This window comes from Syngnathoides biaculeatus, chromosome 1 (assembly GCF_019802595.1).
Source record: "Syngnathoides biaculeatus isolate LvHL_M chromosome 1, ASM1980259v1, whole genome shotgun sequence".
Lineage (NCBI taxonomy): Eukaryota > Metazoa > Chordata > Actinopteri > Syngnathiformes > Syngnathidae > Syngnathoides > Syngnathoides biaculeatus.
This window is the reverse complement of record NC_084640.1, coordinates 4,471,979-4,492,001: the sequence shown is the minus strand read 5'-3', so window position 1 is coordinate 4,492,001 and position 20,023 is coordinate 4,471,979. Positions and strand designations below refer to the sequence as shown.

The 20,023-nt window shown below is 45.9% G+C and overlaps 1 non-coding gene and 1 pseudogene across 1 annotated transcript; one reads left to right on the top strand and one right to left on the bottom strand.

Moving 5' to 3' along the window:
- The window catches only part of LOC133504256 (homeobox protein MOX-2-like), a 30,383-nt pseudogene extending 14,039 nt beyond the window's left edge, over window positions 1-16,344 (bottom strand).
- A 3,283-nt stretch (window positions 16,345-19,627) lies between these two features.
- Window positions 19,628-19,763, top strand: LOC133504412 (U11 spliceosomal RNA). The gene has a single exon (XR_009795953.1). It is a non-coding gene; the product is annotated as a U11 spliceosomal RNA (small nuclear RNA).
- Window positions 19,764-20,023: the final 260 nt, after the last annotated feature.

Sequence of the window (20,023 nt, the reverse complement as noted above, 5' to 3'; positions counted from 1 at the left end):
GATGTATTGTGCATCCAACAGAGCAAGTGGAAAGGGAGTAAGGCTAGAAGCTTAGGAGCAGGGTTTAAATTATTTTACCATGGAGTAGATGGGAAGAGAAATGGAGTAGGGGTTATTTTAAAGGAAGTGCTAGCTAAGAATGTCTTGGAGGTGAAAAGAGTATCAGATCGAGTGATGAGCCTGAAATCTGAAATTGAGGGTATTGTGTACAATGTGATTAGTGGCTATGCCCCACAAGCAGGATGTGATGTGAAAGAGAAATTTTGGAAGGAACTAGACAAAGTGGTCCTGAGCATCCCAGAGAGAGAGAGAGTTGTGATTGGTGCAGATTTCAATTGACATGTTGGCAAAGGAAACAGGGGCGATGAAGAAGTAATGGGTAAGTATGGCTTTCAGCAAAGGAACTTTGAGCGTCATATGGTGGTGGACTTCGCAAAAAGGATGGAATTGGCAGTGGTGAACACTTATTTCCAGAAGAGACAGGAACATAGAGTGACCTACAAGAGCGGAGGTAGGAGCACGCAGGTGGATTATGTTTTGTGCAGACGATGTAATCTGAAGGAGGCTACTGATTGTAAGGTTGTGGTAGGAGAGGGTGTAGCGCGACAGCATAGGGTGGTGCTGTGTTGGATGACTCTGGTAGCAGGTAGGAAGATTAAGAAGACAAAATTAGAGCAGAGAATAAGGTGGTGGAAGTTGAGGAAGGAAGAATGTCGTGTGGTCTTTCAGAAAGAGGTGAGACAGGCTCTAGATGGACAGGAAGAGCTCCCGGAAGACTGGAATAGGTACTCAGAGAGGCAGGAAGGAGAGTACTTGGGTTGCCTTCTGGTAGGAAAGGGGAGAACTAGACTTGGTAGTGGAACCCCAAAATACAGGAAGTCATCCAAGGAAAGACATTAGCGAAGAAGAAGTGGGACATGGAGAGGACTGAGGAGAGGCGGAGGGAATACATTGAGATGTGACGTATGGCAAAGGTAGAGGTGGCAAAGGCTAAAGAAGAAGCTTATGACGACATGTACACCAGGTTGGATACGAAAGAAGGAGAAAAGGGTCTCTACAGGTTGGCCAGACAGAGGGACAGAGATGGGAAGGATGTGCAACAAGTAAAGGTGATTAGATAGCGATGGAAATATGTTGACTGGTGCCAGTAGTGTGCTAAGTAGATGGAAAGAGTACTTTGAGAAGTTAATGAATGAAGAGAATGGGAGAGAAGGTAGAGCTGAAGAGTCAAATGTGAATGACCAGGAAGTAGCAATGATTAATAAGGGGGAAGTTAGAAAGTCACTGAACAGAATGAAAAATGAAAAGACCGGAGAGAAGATGCCAGAATAATGGTGGAAAGGTATGCTAGCCACCATTTTTAAGAACAAAGGCGATGTTCAGAGCTGTGAGAGCTATAGAGGAATAAATGTGATGAGCCACACAATGAAGTTATGGGAAAGAGTAATGGAGGCTAGACTCAGGACAGAAGTAAGTATCTGCGAGCAACAGTATGGTTTCATGCCTAGAAAGAGTACCACAGGTGCATTATTTGCCTTGAGGATGTCCATGGAAAAGTACAGAGATGGTCAGAAGGAGCTACATTGTGTCTTTGTAGACCTAGAGAAAACCTATGACAGAGTACCAAGAGAGGAACTCTGGTACTGCATGCGCAAGTTTGGTGTGGCGGAGAAATATGTTAGAATAGTACAGGACATGTGTGAGGGCAGCAGAACAGCAGTGAGGTATGCCGCTGGTGTGTCAGACGAATTTAAGGTGGAGGTGTGACTGCATCAGGGATCCACACTGAGCCCCTTCCTGTTTGTGGTTGTAATGGATAGACTGACTGATGAGGTTAGACTGGAATCCCCTTGGACCATGATGTTCGCAGATGATATTGTGATCTGCTGTGAAAGCAGGGACCAGGCAGAGGAACAATTAGAAAGATGGAGGCATGCACTGGAAAGGAGAGGAATGAAGATTAGCCGAAGAAAAACAGAATATATGTGCACGAATGTGAGGGGCGGAAGACAAGGAGAGAACCTCCAGGGAGAAGAGATAGCGAGGGAGGATGACTCCAAATACTTCTGGTCAACGATACAGAGCAATGGAGAGTGTGGTTAAGAAGTGAAGAAACGGGTCCAAGTGGGGTGGAACAGTTGACGGAAGGTGTCTGGTGTTCTATGCGACAGAAGAGTCTCCGCAAGGGTTAAGGGCAAAGTTTATAAAACAGTGGTGAGGCCAGCTATGATGTATGGATGAGAGACGGTGGAACTGAAGAAACAACGGGAAGCAGAACTGGAGGTAGCAGAAATAAAGATGCTGGGGTTCTCGCTTGGAGTGAACAGGTTGGATGGGATTAGAAACGATTTCATTGGAGGGACAGCCAAAGTTTGATGTTTTGGAGACAAGGTTAGAGACAGCAGACTTAGATGGTTTGGACATGTTCAGAGATGAGAGAGTGCGTATATTGGTAGAAGGGTGCTGAGGATGGAGCTGGCAGGCAATATGAGAGGAAGACCAAAGAAAAGGTTGATGGATGTTGTGAGGGAGGACATGAGGACAGTGGATGTTAGAGAGGAAGATGCACGAGATAGGTTTAGACAGAAAAAGATGACACTATATGGTGACCCCTAACAGGAGAAGCCGAAAGGAAAAAAAGATTATAAAGCGTAAAATACGACAACAGAGACCCTGGACTGTTGAACAGCTGATGTTGTACATCAAGCAAGAATGGAAAAGAATTCCACCTACAAAGGTTCAATAGTTAGTGTCCTCAGTACCCAAACATTTATTGAATGTTGTTAAAAGAAAAGATGATGTAACACAGTGGCAAACACGACCCTGTCCCAGCTTTTTTGAATGGTTTGTATCCATAAAATCTCAAGTTAATTCTTATTACAATACAACAAAGTTCATGTTTGAACATTAAATATGATGTCTTTGTAGTGCATTCAACTAAATATAGGTTGAACATAATTTGTAAATCATTGTATTCTGTTGTACTTTCATGGACAGAATTTCTAGGCACAGCCGAGGGATAGAGAGGGTCCGGTTTGATGATCTCAGTATTTCATCTCTGCTTTTTGCAGATGATATGGTTCTATTGGCTTGTGATCTCCGACTCTCAGTGGAGTGGTTCGCAGCTAGAATGAGAATAGGCACCTCCAAATCTGAGACCATGGTCCTCAGTTGGAGATCCTTTTTTGGTTAAAATATTTCAAACTCTCTCCATAGTATACAGAATATTTTGTATGGCATTCGGGTTTAGGGTAGCATTAAATTGGCAGATGGTGAGAAGAAAATGGGGGTTTCCTTTAGCATAAGCCCATAGATGGAATCCCCAGCAATTAGACTCAGCCAAGGAATTAAAATCGTGCTCAACTGATTCATTGGGAGGCACAGATGGAGTCCTCCCCTTATGCCTCTGTGACTGCCGCATAGTTATTTATTTGAAATGAGGTTGTGCCTCTTTATCTTATGTGTGGTAGGCATAGTTGACTGAGTATAATTATTGGTTCTGTTGTTATATGTTTTTGTCAGCTTTACAGGTGCCCAAAAGTACCATATGAACAAAAATATCATTACGGCTGTCAATGTTGCAGCCTAACATGCTATCATATTATTTAGCTATCTTGAAGTCATGTCGACCAAGTCACCCCTAAATGACTCGGGTGTCTTTTAAATCTTCACCAGCCTTCAGGTATTTTCAGATACTTTAAACCTGCATCCACCTTATGCAGGATTTTGCTCACCTTTCCCGTTGGGTGACTCAGCTGAGATGACCATTTACAGTGTGTAAGGTGTATATTCACGTGTTTCTTTCTGCTATTTTGCCCATGTTATTCAGCTCTTCCTCAGTCTATGCCAGTGTTTGGGTAAAACTGGACGTACAGTAGATGTTAATTCATAAACAGATATGGGAAGAATAGACAAATGGCAAGAATAAAGTTATTAAAGTTATTACTTTTTTTTTCTTCAATCTGATGTTGTAGTGCAGGGGTGTCAAACTCATTTCTCTTGTGGGCCACGTTGTAGTTCGGGTTTCCATCAGAGGGCAGTTTTGAGTCCAGGCAGCATGGGATCGATTCCTGCTCAGTGATGGTTTCGACATCTGCACCGCGACTGGTCGCCGACCAGCCTCGGGTGTAGTCTGCCTCCGCTCGAAGTTAACTGGGATAGGCTTCAGCTCTCTTTCTGAATAAATGCAGAAGGGTTGCGTCAGGAAAGGCATCCGGCGTAAAAAATCAAAAAGACTGTTACCGCCGCACCACCATGACAAAGGCACAAAAATGGTTTTACACATCAATGCTGATAAATTTCCCAATTTGTTTCCAGTCCTATCAATTTGATGCATGTGAAATTTCCTCGTGACACACCAATAGAAAACAATGGGGTTTTTTTGTTTTTCAAAAGAAGTTAATGGATACACAGAATCCGCCAACTTTTTTTTTTTTTTTTTTTGCATTCATTATCAATTAAAAGCACTGGTATTATCTGTGGATCCGTGCAAACAACACAATCTTTTTGCTGCCTTTTTTACTATATGGAGCCAGTTAATATTTTGTGCCTGTTGCGATTTGAAAACCTTTTTTTTTTTTTTTACATCTAATTTACTGTTATAATAAGCAGTCGTTCCCGTTAACCTCAAAACTGTTTCAGAGGCAAGTTATTGTAGTTTGTGACCTGCACAAATCTACACAGGAAATTTAGGAATTTTGGAAGACACATAAGCCCTAGTTCCATTTGCAGGTACACATATTGTAACACTTTCAACTCTCATGGCCTGATTATTGTCACAAGAATGTGGTTTTACATGTGCGGCTCTACCATGTCATTTTAATGAACTCGAATTCAGTTTTTTGCATGTAGTTATCTAATTTGTTTTTCTGGGATCTTGGGTAGTTCGAACAGAAAAATTAAAATAACGGGTAGCGTTTTCATCCAATGGCAAAATTTAACTGTTTAGTCGCCATTATGACAGCAGTCTCACTCCCCTAAATGCCTCGGTCTTGTTGTTTTCTTCACCGGGTTGAGACGGAAGCGTTCTAAATACCACTACCCCCTTTGTAAACGAAATACAGCGACTTTGGCAGTGGGAATCAGAACAGCTATCTTACATGTGGCCAATAAAAACACATTAGTGTTTAGTATTAACAATGGTTTCAAAATCAATAACCTTCTTACAATTGACAAATGAACTCAAGTATTCCTTTTTGCTATTTATAAAGCTGTTTGGGGTTGTCAATAACTCCTGAAAGGGACCTTACCACTAGTATGTTTTTTTTTCTCTTTCTTCATCATTCATCTATCTCTGTCACGTCCCATCGGAAACGAGAGTAGGACCCAAATGCAGGAACTCTGAAGACGCAAGGTAGTTCAAGAAGAGACACGTTTATTATATGCAGAGGTAGGGGATCGAGCAGGCAGTCCGGTGCAGCAGCGGTAGTTGGGATGACGGGCGAAGAAAGCAGATGAGCGGACAGGCAGGAGTCCGTACACGGGAGAACAATCAACGCAGGCAGAAGTATCAAAGGAGCCAGGCTTACAAGGTTGGTCGGAGAACGGACGAAGGTCGGTACACACAGGTTCAATCAGGGATACCGGAGCACACGAATGGGACATGAAGATTATACGAACTGGCGCCGGCCAGTTGTCATCGCGGTCATATAAATCCATAGCATAATCAGGCTGCATGAGGCGCACGTGTGCACCTTCCAATCAGCGCACCTGCGCGGACACCCGCACAGCTCGTGCTGAAGCGGCAGGATCATGACAGTACCCCCCCCCCTCAAAGGCACGGCTCCCAGACGTGCCTAAACGAAAAAACAGACAATAATTAACACAGGCAGGGGTGGGCGGAAGGGGTGTCAGGAGGAGGGCACGCTCCCCCCTGAACCCCAGACTGGTGGCCATCCAGGCCACCAAACACGAGGCGTCCGGGTGGACAGGTCAGGAGGACGACCCGAACGCCAAGCACCAGGGTACCCACGGGGCGATTCGGACGGACGACCTCTGTGAGGAACCAAACGGCGAAGCAGGAACCAGAACGAGGCAGGCCACTGCTCTGGACGGGAACCTCCCACGCCGTCGTTGCAAGACGACCAGGGATTGGTCACCACCGAGGCTTGGTCAGTAGGCAGCCGTGGTGGAACGAGGCCAGGTCATGAAGTGGCTGGGAGCCATCTGGAGCAAATAGGATGATGGAGAGAAGGACCAGAGCCATGACCGCCACCATTACCATCCCGAAGTCTCTCCAGCTCCGGGGTGGCTCATCAGAACTCCCCAGCTCTTGTCGGACAGGAACGTGAGAAGGCGGCGACCCCATCGCCAGCGCCACCTCCTGGACAGGAACGTGAGAAGGCGGCGACCCCGTTGCCAGCGCCACCTCCTGGACAGCAACGTGAGAAGGCGGCGACACCATCGCCCCCTCCTGGACACCAACGTGAGAAGGCGGCGACCCCATCGCCACCTCCTGGACAGCAACGTGAGAAGGCGGCGACCCCATCGCCATCGCCACCTCCTGGACAGCAACGTGGGAAGGCGGCGACACCATCGCCCCCTCCTGGACAGCAACGTGAGAAGGCAGCGTCAGTGTCACCGTCGCCGCCTCCTGGACGGGAACGTATGAGCGTGCTCGTCGTCGATAGAGCAGGAGTGTGGAGCGTCCGCGGGACGGTCGCCGACGAAGCAGGAGTGTGGAGCGTCCGCAGGACGGTCGGTTTCCACGGCAACGTGAACCTGAGCAGGCGGAGAGTCAGTTGAAACTGACACGTGGGCGTGTCTCGGGAGCGGGTCAGTTCCAACTGCCACGTGAACCTGCCTCAGCAGCGAGTCCGTCGCCGTTGCGACGTAAGCGTAGCTCGGCTGGTTCGCTAATCCTTGCCGGACCTGGGCCGTGAGAGCCGCCAATTCCACGCTCTGCCTCTCTATCTGCGCCCGCATTTCACGACAGAACGCCTCGTGGTTTGGCGGCTCCTCCTCCCTCTGGGCTGGACGCTTCGCCACCAGCTGCGGGTCTGCCGGTCTCACCGTTGCCGGCGAGGAGTGGGAGGACGGTGTCTTAGTTGCCGCGCAGCGGGAGGCACCGGGGAGCGCCCGGCCGGGGCGTCTCCTCTGGCCGCCACGCGGAGGTCCCGGGTAGATGGCCAAGCGGGTTCCCTCGTACCGATTGGTGTACTTGGATCTACAGGGCGAAGTCGCTCGGGTGCTGGAAACGCGGGGAGGCGGAGCAAACTGACTGGGATGAAAAGCCAGGCAAAGAGATTCAAAATCAAAGTCGTCGGAGTCGTAATCAGGCAGCCGGTCATACAAATCGTGGTCCTCCTCATATTCCGAAAAGTCAGAGTCCAGAAGAATATGAGGAGCCGGACGGGTCGTGTTCAGGACGTATTCATACCTCGCTGGCGGAGCGTAAGACACAGGAGCGGAGGACATCAGGGAGCCTACCCGGATCGGACAGGCTTGGTCCTCTGGCAGACGGTCTACCTTGCGTCGGTCCCGGCAACGCCGGGTCTTTCCTGCTGGGTCCTGTATTGGCCAGTTCGTTCTGTCACGTCCCATCGGAAACGAGAGTAGGACCCAAATGCAGGAACTCGGAAGACGCAAGGTAGTTCAAGAAGAGACACATTTATTATATGCAGAGGTAGGGGATCGAGCAGGCAGTCCGGTGCAGCAGCGGTAGTTGGGACGACGGGCGAAGAGAGCAGATGAGCGGACAGGCAGGAGTCCGTACACGGGAGAACAATCAACGCAGGCAGAAGTATCAAAGGAGTCAGGCTTACAAGGTTGGTCGGAGAACGGACGAAGGTCGGTACACACAGGTTCAATCAGGGATACCGGAGGACACGAATGGGACATGAAGATCATACGAACTGGCGCCGGCCAGTTGTCATCGCGGTCATATAAATCCATAGCATAATCAGGCTGCATGAGGCGCAGGTGTGCACCTTCCAATCAGCGCACCTGCGCGGACACCCGCACAGCTCGTGGTGAAGCGGCAGGATCATGACAATCTCTCATTGTGTGGAAAATATTGGTAATTTGTATGGTCTCCCAAACAGTCTTTTGAATGGAATGACACCTGTTCTGCTTGTAATGTACGTATAGTTTGACTAAATCTACCCATTGTGTCCATGGACTGTGTTTCTTCCAAGCATTTCTTCATTCTGTTCTTAATTGTACGATTCATTCTCTCACTTTGTGGATGGAAGGAACAGTGGTGTTTCAAGTTAATGTGCAACATTATTCCTATTTTGTTGACGACTTTGTTTACAAATTGTGTTCCTTTGTTATTATATCTTTGCATAATGCTCTGCTACTTTTAGTGCAACAGGTTGTTTAGCTGGTAATATTTCTACCCATTTTGACAGAGCATCGATAATGACTTTAAACAGTATTGTTTTCCCTCACTTTTGTTTTGTTCAATGAAATCAATGTGTACTTTCTGAAATGTATATGTAGCCTGCGGAACCTGACCACGTTTTGGACGAACATTCCCTTGTGGATTATGCCGAGCACAGGTCAAACAAGCCCTAGAAAAAATGTTTTGCATACAAGTTGTATCCACGGGTCGCGTAATGTCTTTGTACCAGGGCTACCATTCCCCCTTTTGAGAAATGAGACTTCCCATGGCTCAATATTGCCACCCACTTAAAAACGATTTTTAGTAGAATGGATTTTGTATCTGTGCTGACATAAATCCCATTTTGTAATGTAGCACCTTTATTTTTCCACATTTTTAGTTCTGCTGGTAACCTTTGTTGTTGCATTTTGTTTAACACATCATCTGAATGTATGTCTTAATTTTTTGCATGGTCAGCTAATTCCATAAAGGTTTTGGCTGCAACTTCTTTTGCTGTTTTATCTGCAAATCTATTTCCTAATGATACTTTTTCTGTATTTAATGTGTTCTTCACATTTACATATGGGTACTTCTTTTGGTAATTGAACTGCTATGAGCAAATTTTGGAGTAGCTCTGCATGTCATTGATTTCCCCGTGGTTGTCACTATTCTTCTATTTTTCCAGTATTGTCTGTGTCGATAGTCATACCACTGTGAATACAGCAGCATCTGGTGTCAGTGTCATAACCAGGACTCGAGGGCATACCCAAATGCACAACTCGGTGGACAGGAAGGCGGTTAGGAGAAAGTCTTTATTCGTTCCAAAGTCAGCAACCAGGGAGTCGCTCAGCACAAGCAGCAGGAACAGGAGCGACAGTCTTACAGGGTTTGTCAGGAAACAGGCGTTGGTCGATACACGGAAGGTTGGCATCAGGAATGCAGGAGTGCGGGAACGAGGCATGGGTCGCGACGATCTGGCAAAGCCAGACCATCCTCTGGGTCCTATAAATATAGGGGGTAATAACTGCCAATGAGGCGCAGGTGTGCGCCTCCTAATCCGTGCAGGTGTGCAAGGACCCGCACAGGCAGGGCTGGACCGGCAGGACCATGACAGTAACAAAACCAACCTCCCTTAACGGCCGGCTCCAGATGACCCAGGAGCTTCAGATGAGCCGCGAGGAAATCTCTGATGAGGCTGGGGTCAACAATGAAGTGGGACAGGATCCAGGAATGCTATTCCGGGCCATACCCTTCCCAATCTACCAGGTACTAAACCCCCCTCCCTCTGCGGCGAGAAGACAACAGACGCCGCACAGAGTACACCAGGCCACCGTCGACCATGTGGGGGGGGGGGGGTTGACCGGGGGAACCAATGGTGACGGACGGGTTGGACGGAGCCTGCTCACATGGAAGGTGGGGTGGACCCTCATTGACCTGGGGAGCTTCAGTGAGACGGCAACAGGGTTAACGACCTTGTTGATGGGAAACGGAGCCATTAAAGGACATGAAATGTATAAAAGTTAATCAACAAGGCGATGTATTTGCAATACTGCTTAATGTGTGAAAGTCTGTGGATGAAAAGTTGCAGTGTGAGAATGTGGCAAGAAAATGATTACAGCAGATAGCGTGCAAGAACGGAATGTTCTCGACGGTTGGGTGGTGATGACCACAATCAGCATGTGGGGGCGACGCGATGCTTGACCTAGACCTAGAGGGAGACGGGAGCAACAAAACATCAACAACTGCAGGCGGGAGGAGTCGGCCCACCATCCTGCGGACCAAGAAAGACCAATGAGAGAGCGCTAAGGATAACTGCAGGAGACACATAACCAAAAGTGAATTAGTAGATTGTACTTTTAAATTGTCCTGGGCAACTCGGATGTGGAGTATGTCGGCGGGAGGGAACAGAGACGTACAGGGTTGTAATGAGAAGGACCCGAGACCCAGGTGTTTGTTGAAGGAATAAATCCACTCACGTGTGAAAATGACGGCTTCCTGGTCCTTTCTTTGCAGAACGAGCGCGCAAATTGTTGGATGAGTGGTGGTCGGGTTAGGTCACAATTCGGAGTCAGATGATTAACGGACTTTTGTATTGATCTAAAAATAATATCCAACGCCATGAACCTGGGAGCAAGCTTGCGCAATTCCGTCTGCAGAGGGAGATCTTTCGTGGACAGCCACATGTGTTGTCCGACCTTGAACACCGGCCGTGCTGGCTCCATGTGCTGTGGTCATGCGACGCCAAGCAGCGTAGGCTGTTCTCCAGGTCTTGGTTTATCCTCTCAGTATGGCCATTGGACTCCGGGTGATGTCCTGAGGTCAGGCTTACCTTCGGCCCAATGAGGGTGCAGAACTCTTTCCAAAAATGACATATGAACTGTGGTCCTCTGTCAGATACGATGTCCACCGGCAGCTCGTGGTAACGGACGACCTTGTCCAGTAGCAGCTGGGCCGTTTGCTTGGTGGACGGGATATTTGGGGCTGGCACGAGTCAAACATCTTGGAGAAGGGATCAATGATGGAGAGCACCACCATGTTCCCCTGGGAGGGGGTTACTCCAGTGACGAAGTCCAGGGAGATATGTGACCAGGGGCGAGAGGGAATCGGCAGTGGCCGCAACTCCCCCATAGGTCGCAGGCGGGAAGTTTTATTGGCCATACATGCCGGGCAAGCGTTGACATATTCCCTTACCTCCCTTCCCAGGTTTGCCCGACAGACTGCTGCTCGACGACTGAGCGTGGTCTTTGCCATGCGCGGGTGGCAGACAGTCTTGTTGGTGTGGGCCCAGTCAATGACGTCCCCTCGTAGTGGTGGAACAAGGAACAAGCGGCCGGGAGGACCCGGAGTGTCCCCCAAGGCCTCCTTCACTCGTGTCTCGATCTCCCAGGTAAATCCGGACACGAAGCAGGCCTCCTGAAGAATCGGGACACTCATGGGCTCCGTTCGCTCCCCTTCGTGGATCCGCGAGAGCGCATCTGGCTTGCCGTTCTTCGAACCTGGATGGAAGGACAGTGTAAACCGGAACCACGTGAAAAAAAGTGCCCACCTGGCTTGGCGAGCATTCAGTCTCTTCGCGGTCCTCAGATACTCCAGGTTCTTGTGGTCGGTGAGAACCAAAAACGACACTTGCGACCCTTCCAGCGAGTGTCTCCACTCCTCCATAGGAGTCTTGACCGCTAGCAGTTCGCGGTCACCCACGTAGTAGTTTCGCTCGGCCGGGGTCAGTCTTTTCGATAAGAAGGCACACGAGTGAATCCTTCCATCCTTCGCGCACCTCTGGGAGAGAACCGCTCCCATTCCAGAGTCCGACGCATCCACTTTGACTACAAACTGCCGTTCTGGGTAAGGCATTATGAGGTGGTAAAGCTCGCCTTGAGCCTGTCGAAGGCCTCCTGACAGGACCCGTCCTACTCAAAAGTGTTGTGGGGAGACGTGAGGGCGTGCAAAGGGGCAGCAATAGAGCTGAAATTCCAGATGAACATACGGTAGAAGTTGGCAAACCCGATGAACCTCTTCACATCCCTACGACAGGTGGGAGTGGGCCACTGAAGGACCCCGTCGATTTTCCCGGGATCCATTCGGATCTGTACTTCCGCCAGGATGAACCCCAGGAATGAGACGGAGGATCGGTGGAACTCGCACTTCTCCACTTTGACGTACAGCTGATGTTGCAGCAGTTGTTGTATCACCTCCCTGACATGTTCGATGTGGGAGGTCTCGTCTGGGAGAAAATCAGGATGTTGTCGAGGTAAATGAATACGTTTTTGCTTAGTCTCTCCCATAGCACATCATTTATAAAGTTCTGGAATACGGCTGGTGCGTTAGTCAGCCCGAACGGCATCACAAAGTATTCATAATGACCAGTGGGGGTATTGAATGCCGTCTTCCAATCATCCCCCTCCCGGATGCGTACCAGATGGTACGCACTCCATAAGTCCAGTTTCGTGAAGATCCGGTCCCCCTGAAGTAGTTCGAACGTGGTAGCGATTAGGGGAAGAGGGTACCTATTCTTTATGGAGATGTCCTTGAGCCCTCTAGTCTATGGAGGGTCGTAGTGAGGTGTCCTTCTTCTTCACGAAGAAGAAACCTGCTACAGCTGGTGAGGTGGTCGGATGAGTCCTCCCGCCAGCGTCTCCTCCACGTATTCTTTCATGGCCTGGTGTTCCGGACCTGTCAAAGAAAAGAGCCTCCCTCGAGGAGGTGAGGTGCCAGGCAGGAGCTCAATGGCACAATCGTACGGGCGGTGCGGCGGTAGGGATTTAGCTTTAGCCTCCAAAAAGACCTCCTTAAAGTCCAGATAACAGGATGGCACCGCGGTTAACTCTGGTACGGAACCTGGCTCCTCTATGTCAACGGGCGCGACTTGAATACTCCCCTCCTCTTGAGTCCCAAAACACCTCTTCCCATCAAACGTATGGGGCAAATTAAAAAGTTGCATTTTGGGAGCATTAGTTGTGACTTTTTTGATGGGGAGATAGTAGATGTTTTGTTTTTAGGGCAATCACATAAAATTTCACCATTTTCTCCACAACACCAGCAAATTTCTTTTTGATCAAATTTGCATCCCCTCCCCATTACTCTTCCCTTGCCTCTTCCTCGTCTGCGGCCACAATTATTCAATGTTTTGCATAAAGCTCCATAAATTTCTCCTTCCTCCATCAGAAAGTTGTCAACTTTCTTTTTCTTATTTTGTAGCACACTTTCTGCGTGTAGTGCTTGGTTAATATCTTGTTACAGGCTACCAGTTGGTTTGTCAACCTAATGTTTTTCAATTCACTGTTTTGTAGGATTATTTGAATTCACATGAAGAGCATTTTTTTAATTGCTCTTGATACACACTCCCTGGAGTGGGATCTTCAGGACTGCCATTGTTTGCTTTAGGATGACCGCAGCCATGTATTGTGAGATTTTTGGGTACAACCACTTTCCCCCAGTCAGAGCATTGAAAATGGGTCATGGCTAGGTCTTTCACATGACAATGACCCGAAGCACACAGCCAGGAAAACCAAGGAGTGGCTCCGTAAGAAGCATATCAAGGTTCTGGTGTGTCCAAGCCAGTCTCCAGACCTAAACCCAATAGAAAATCTTTGGATGTAGCTGAAACTCTGTGTTTCTCAGCGACAGCTCATAATCCTGTCTGATCTAGAGAAGATCTGTGTTGAGGAGTGGGCCAAAATCCCTCCTGGAGTGTGTGCAAACCTGGCAAACAACTACAGGAAACGTTTGACATCTGTAAGCATATCAAGGTTCTGGCGTGGCCAAGCCAGTCTCCAGACCTAAACCCAATAGAAAATCTTTGGAAGTAGCTGAAACTCTGTGTTTCTCAGCGACAGCTCATAATCCTGTCTGATCTAGAGAAAATCTGTGTGGAGGAGTGGGTCAAAATCCCTCCTGGAGTGTGTGCAAACCTGGTGAATAACTACAGGAAACATTTGACCTCTGGAAGTGCAAATAAAGGCTACTGTACCAAAATATTAACATTGTTTTTCCGAGGTGTTCAAATATTTATTCGCGGCTGTATCACACAAATAAATTATTTAAAAAAATAATCCATTGTGAGTTCTGGAATTTTCTTTTTAGATTATCTCTCACAGTGGACATACACCTACGATGAAAATTTCAGACCCCTCCATGATTTCTAAGTGAGAGAACTTGCAATATAGCAGGGTGTTCAAATACTTATTTTCTTCACTGTAAATGCACCTGTTCTGTGATGGTCTCAGGGTTCTCTTTAAAGTGCAGAGACCATCATGAAGACCATGGAACACACCACGCAGGTCCGAGACACTGTTGTGGAGACGTTTAAAGCCGGATTTGGATACGAAAAGATTTCCCAAGCTTTAAACATCTCAAGGAGATACTTATTTTCTTCACTGTACTGTATGTGGATGGTAAAAGTCAGTTGGTCCATTTTTCTAGAGAGGAAATTAAATAAATAAATAAATCGAAAAAATAAATAAATAAACACATAAACAAATAAATGTAACTTCCCATAACACTTTGGCTTCACCACCGAACTTAGTTTTAAAAATTGGATGTGGTTTTTGGCTGCTGGAAGCTTCCTTCCTATTTTTTTTCCAGAGGTTCAGTCCCTCAGTCAAGAATGTCTTTCCCATGGAAAATGTTCCAAAACCGCTTACCAGTGTAGCTAAATTGATTTAAAGAATACATTTCTAAAATCGAAGTGCAAAACAAGAAAGAAACTGTGAAACACTTTTCTATTTCAGAAAACACATTAACAAAAGGCAGCACAGTGTCTCAGCTGGTAAAACATTGGCCTCACAGATTTGAGGACCCGGGTTCGATCCCGGACCCGCCTGTGTGGATTTTGCATGTTCTTCCCGTGCCTGTGTGGGTTTTCTCCAGGCACTCTGGTTTCCTCTAACAACCCAAAAAACATGCAACATTAATTGGAGACCCTAATTTGCCCCTAGCTGTGATTGTGAGTGTGGCTGTTTGTCTCTATGTGCCCTGCAATAGGCTTGCAACCAGTTCAGGGTGTACCCTGCCTCCTGCCCGTTGACAGTTTGGATAGGCTCTAGCACTCCCTGCAACCCTCGTGAGGATAAGTGGCAAAGAAAATGGATGGATGGATGGATGCATGGATGGATGGATGGATGGATGGATGGATGGATGGATGGATGGATGGATGTTAGCAAAAGCAGAAACAGTTTTGTACATATGGACACCCTGAGCAGTGAGACTGTGTACATATATAAGATATTTTGTGCTTAATCACATTTCTTAAACCATGAAAAGAGTGAAGGAAGAGGCAGGTCATTAAACAGAGAGGATGCTGGTGAGAATTAAAGTGAGCTTGGAAAGCCGGAAATGTATTTTCATCTTGTGGGAAAGATTCTGTGCGTTTTAATTGAATGTAAAATGGGATGTTAAAACACCATGCAATGGAGATTATAACATTAAAGCTTATCAAAACCAGTGGTGGACTGATCATTTGCTTGGGGAAACAGTTCCTAAACCATCCACTTTGCACCAAAGTTCAGTTGGGTTTAGCAGCAGTGCTCATTGTGTGCCACCCTTAACCATCATTACCTGAACTCATCCTAAACTGCCTTAACCTCAACCCTAGTCCTAAATCTAACCATAATAAATCTTTTGGTTTTATATTTATATTATAGATGGACATCTCATTACATCTGTGTAGCCTACACCGTTTTGGATTTTGTTAGCTTGTTTGTTTGAGAAGTGGATCACAATTCATCCTGAACATTGGGCAGGTCTGATCTGCAACTACAGCAATTATGATTGAGGATATTGGGGCCGAGGAAGGGTCAACCATTTATTAAATCCTAGAGTTCACTTACTTTTGCCTCCCTGTGTTGTGAGTGTTTAGGGTTAGGGTTAGTTTAGGTTAGGGTTGTTTTGCTCTTTAAAAATTTGAAAGCAAATATTTATTTTTGATTTTGTTTAAACAGATTTTATTGCTGTGGTTCATCTAAACCATATGTCATGTAAACCATCATCAGACCATATGTTATGAAGAACTGATGCAGAAGTTTAAAAATTTTCAAAGGGTTCAAAATACTTTTTTCTCTCACAGTTTATGGCTGATATCCTCATCACATTCTTACACAAGCCTTCATTGTTACCTTTGGGAGTAATTCTGTCAGCTTCCTCTGATGATAGACTCTTTTGGCTGTAGTCCTCACAGTATGTTCCCGCAGGTTCTTCACACGCATTTAGATCCCTGGAGCACAATTCTGAAGCGGTGTTCTCAAGTGGTGGCAAACTGGTGCTTTTCACAGCGGTATGGGACGGAATCGACTTAGAGATCTGCCACAGGTCGTTTTCTTCCTGAGGGTCAAAGGCTGGTATTGCTGCTGGTGAAGTTGGATTTGTGGAGCTGGATCATCAAGGACCTCATTGTCCTCTCCTCCATGGTAGCCACAGGGAGGTGAGAGGTTACTGTGGCTATGTAGACGCAACTGCGTAATGGGAGGAAGCAGGTCCTGGGCTGGTGTGTGAGGGCTGCGTAGATAATCAAAAAGGTAGTAATCCATGGTGGGGACACGCCACCAAAACCTCACCTCAGCCTGTTACAGGAAACCAGCCACTCCAGACAAGTAAGAAATAAGAAATCAGAGATGACGGCTGCCTTTTCAGATCTCCAGATCCTCCAAATTCCCAACAAAATCCAGTTGCAGGATGGCAGATTATGGTTTTGATAAACGAACGCAAAACCTGACAAACCAAATAAGTAAACCGAGGTTGAAGCGGCGCACTGATGATATCAAGAAAGGTTTCCACCACTAAAGCAGAAGTTGTGCTGGAAAGAAGCATGACAAGAGGAGGCCGAGGAGATTACTACATGCAAGTTGTAACCTGAGATTGAGGCTGGGTCATTGCCTCACTATGACTAAGATTGTTTTTTTTTAACAATGCACAATAAATGCAGGCCATGCTCACTTAAAATACAATTTGAGTTCACCATTCGGGACCGCGCATGGAATGCGATGCTTTCTAATGTATGTGATGCCCAACTTGCCAGAAGCTCTTTCAATGGAATCCAACTGTGCTCATGAATAGATGCCACTTCCTCCTTAAGAACGTTTCCTCCTCTTAATTTGATGACTTGCAACTCAAAAGTAAAAGTATCTTGGCAAACTCAAATAGTCAAATTTGGAACACTAAATTGCAGCTCAAACTGAATTAACATTTGGTGAACAGTCGAGTTGACCATGCTTTAATAATCTACTTGAAGAAAACACAACAACTTTGATCAGACTGCTTTCTTTTTGTAGCAAATTTTCTCTTCACGGACGTCACAGGAGTAATTGACCCCTCCATGGATATTGCGCAATCCGCGTCACTGACCAATCAGAGGCCAGAGATCTGCATAGACCAAAGCCCGTTTTTGCTCCCGCCATTTTCTCTGACAACATTGAATGGTCCCGTATAGGTTTAGTTAGCATTTTATCGCGTATTTGGGTGTTTTAACAAAAAATATGGTTAAGAGGTGTAGTCACGGACTTTGTAATAGTGACGACAGGTATCCTGAAAGGCTAGTTGGTGGAGTTCGATTCGTACCCTTTCCAAAACCGAAGACCCAGTACGAAAAATGCCTTCGATGGATCAAACTTTGTGGAAGACCGCATCATCAACTAAATCCATCTAATATCAACCGGAACACATATGTTTGCACGAAGGTATGCCTATATTTGATTTTCAATACATGTCTCGTATAAATGAATTCAAAGTTCTTCGCTAGCATAACACTGCTGCGCGTGAACGATTGACACACTTATTCTTTGTTGAGCGATATTTAGCGATGATCGGACTGCACAAACGTATTGATTTCTTGCTGGCTCGCGACCAGAAGCTTAACCAGACGGTGTTTGCACGAAGATATGCCCTAAATTTGATTTTCAATATACGTCTCGTATAAATGAATGAGACGTTCTCCGCTGGCATAACACTGCTACGTGTGAAGGATTGACACACTTATTCTTTGTTGAGCGATATTTAGCGATGATCGGACTGCACAAACGTATTGATTTCTTGCTGACTCGCGGCCAGAAGCTTAACCAGACTGTGTTTGCACGAAGATATGCCCTAAATTACATTTTTAATACATGTCTCGTATAAATGAATGAGACGTTCTCCGCTGGCATAACACTGCTACGTGTGAACGATTGACACACTTATTCTTTGTTGAGCGATATTTAGCGATGATCGGACTGCACAAACGTATTGATTTCTTGCTGGCACGCGGCCAGAAGCTTAACCAGACTGTGTTTGCACGAAGATATGCCCTAAATTTGATTTTTAATACACGTCTCGTATAAATGAATGAGACGTTCTCCGCTAGCATAACATTGCTACGTGTGAACTATTGACACACTTATTCTTTGTTGAGCGATATTTAGCAATGATCGGACTGCACAAACGTATTGATTTCTTGCTGGCTCGCGGCCAGAAGCTTAACCAGACTGTGTTTGCACGAAGATATGCCCTAAATTAGATTTTTAATACACGTCTCGTATAAATGAATGAGACGTTCTCTCCGCTAGCATAACATTGCTACGTGTGAACGATTGACACACTTGTTCTTTGTTGAGCGATATTTAGCGATGATCAGACTGCACAAACGTATTGATTTCTTGCTGGCTCGCGGCCAGAAGCTTAACCAGACGGTGTTTGCACGAAGATATGCCCTAAATTTGATTTTTAATACACGTCTCGTATAAATGAATGAGACGTTCTCCGATGGCATAACACTGCTACGTGTGAACGATTGACACACTTATTCTTTGTTGAGCGATATTTAGCGATGATCGGACTGCACAAACGTATTGATTTCTTGCTGGCTCGCGGCCGAAGCTTAACCAGACTGTGTTTGCACGAAGATATGCCCTAAATTTGATTTTTAATACACATCTCGTATAAATGAATGAGACGTTCTCCGCTAGCATAACATTGCTACGTGTGAATAATTGAATGAAATCAGAAGCATGGCGTCGCTCTCAGTTAAGAATGTATTGTATTTAGAATCTATAATATATCGTTGATTTGAATGAAATCAGAAGCATAGAGTCTGTCTCAGTTCAGAATGTATTGTATTGTATTTGCCATTTTTACTGTTTGTCTTACGTGAGCGCACGTGGCGTGACGTCACTTCAGGAGGTGTGGTTAAGTGCCCTGTACGGAGGGGTCAATTTTTGGTTGATTGCATATCGATTGGTTTCAATAAACGTGCATGCACGGAAGAAATTGTCGTGAACCTTTCTACGAGAAGACTATGGCACCCTCTTTTGGCAATTGGAAAAGCATGACGTCAAATCAATTGCGTCAAGGAAACACAAAATCCTCATCCAATATTCAATGTAACTCGTGAGGAACAATACTTTGTGGAAGTACTGTACTGCATGTCACTAAAAGCAAAACTTGCAGTGAACACAAAATAAACAAATTAAAACATAAATTTAGGAGGTTTGTTTTTAAATAGCTATCCATTCTATGTTTTTGTTCAGCGTACAGCTATACTTGTTAGTCGCCAATCGTAGGGCTCAATCGGAGGCACGGTAGCAAAATGATCCAATCAAAACCGAGAAAATTAAGGTGACGGTTGATATATTACCCATAATGCACTTCAAAAGTTTTTGCATCGTTCAAATAAAGTTATATATTTACGATAATTCTACCACTGTATACGCTTGCATAATATTTATCACTTGTTGTTCAGTACTATTGTTTACACACATTTTTAGTTTTGCCATCATTGTGCCACCTTGATCGAGAAACGTATTATCTTTATACATATAAGAAACGTTTATTGGCAACGGTCAAAAGGGCTTCAACAACGTCAGTGTTTCGAATGGTATCCTTCGCTGGGCGCTATTCGCGGAATCTATATCAAGAGATTTCGGAAGCATAATTTTTAGAAGAGGGAAAGCTGGTAACCTGATGTTCTGGCATCCCGCTTTTTGATGTAAAATACCTCATATCACCTACAGGGCTGAAGGTGTCGTTACAATCGAGGACTGAGAATGGAATTGTGTCATATTCATGCATTTGAGACGCATTGATTGACAAATGACACACCAACCAATCTAAATAATAGATGTATAGTGTCACGGTTCGCGCAGAAATATAAATATATTCGACTAAATGGAGTATAGTCTGACACTCCTTACGTCACATACTGCAAAATTGAAGGTCAACGATGATCAAAGGCTGCCT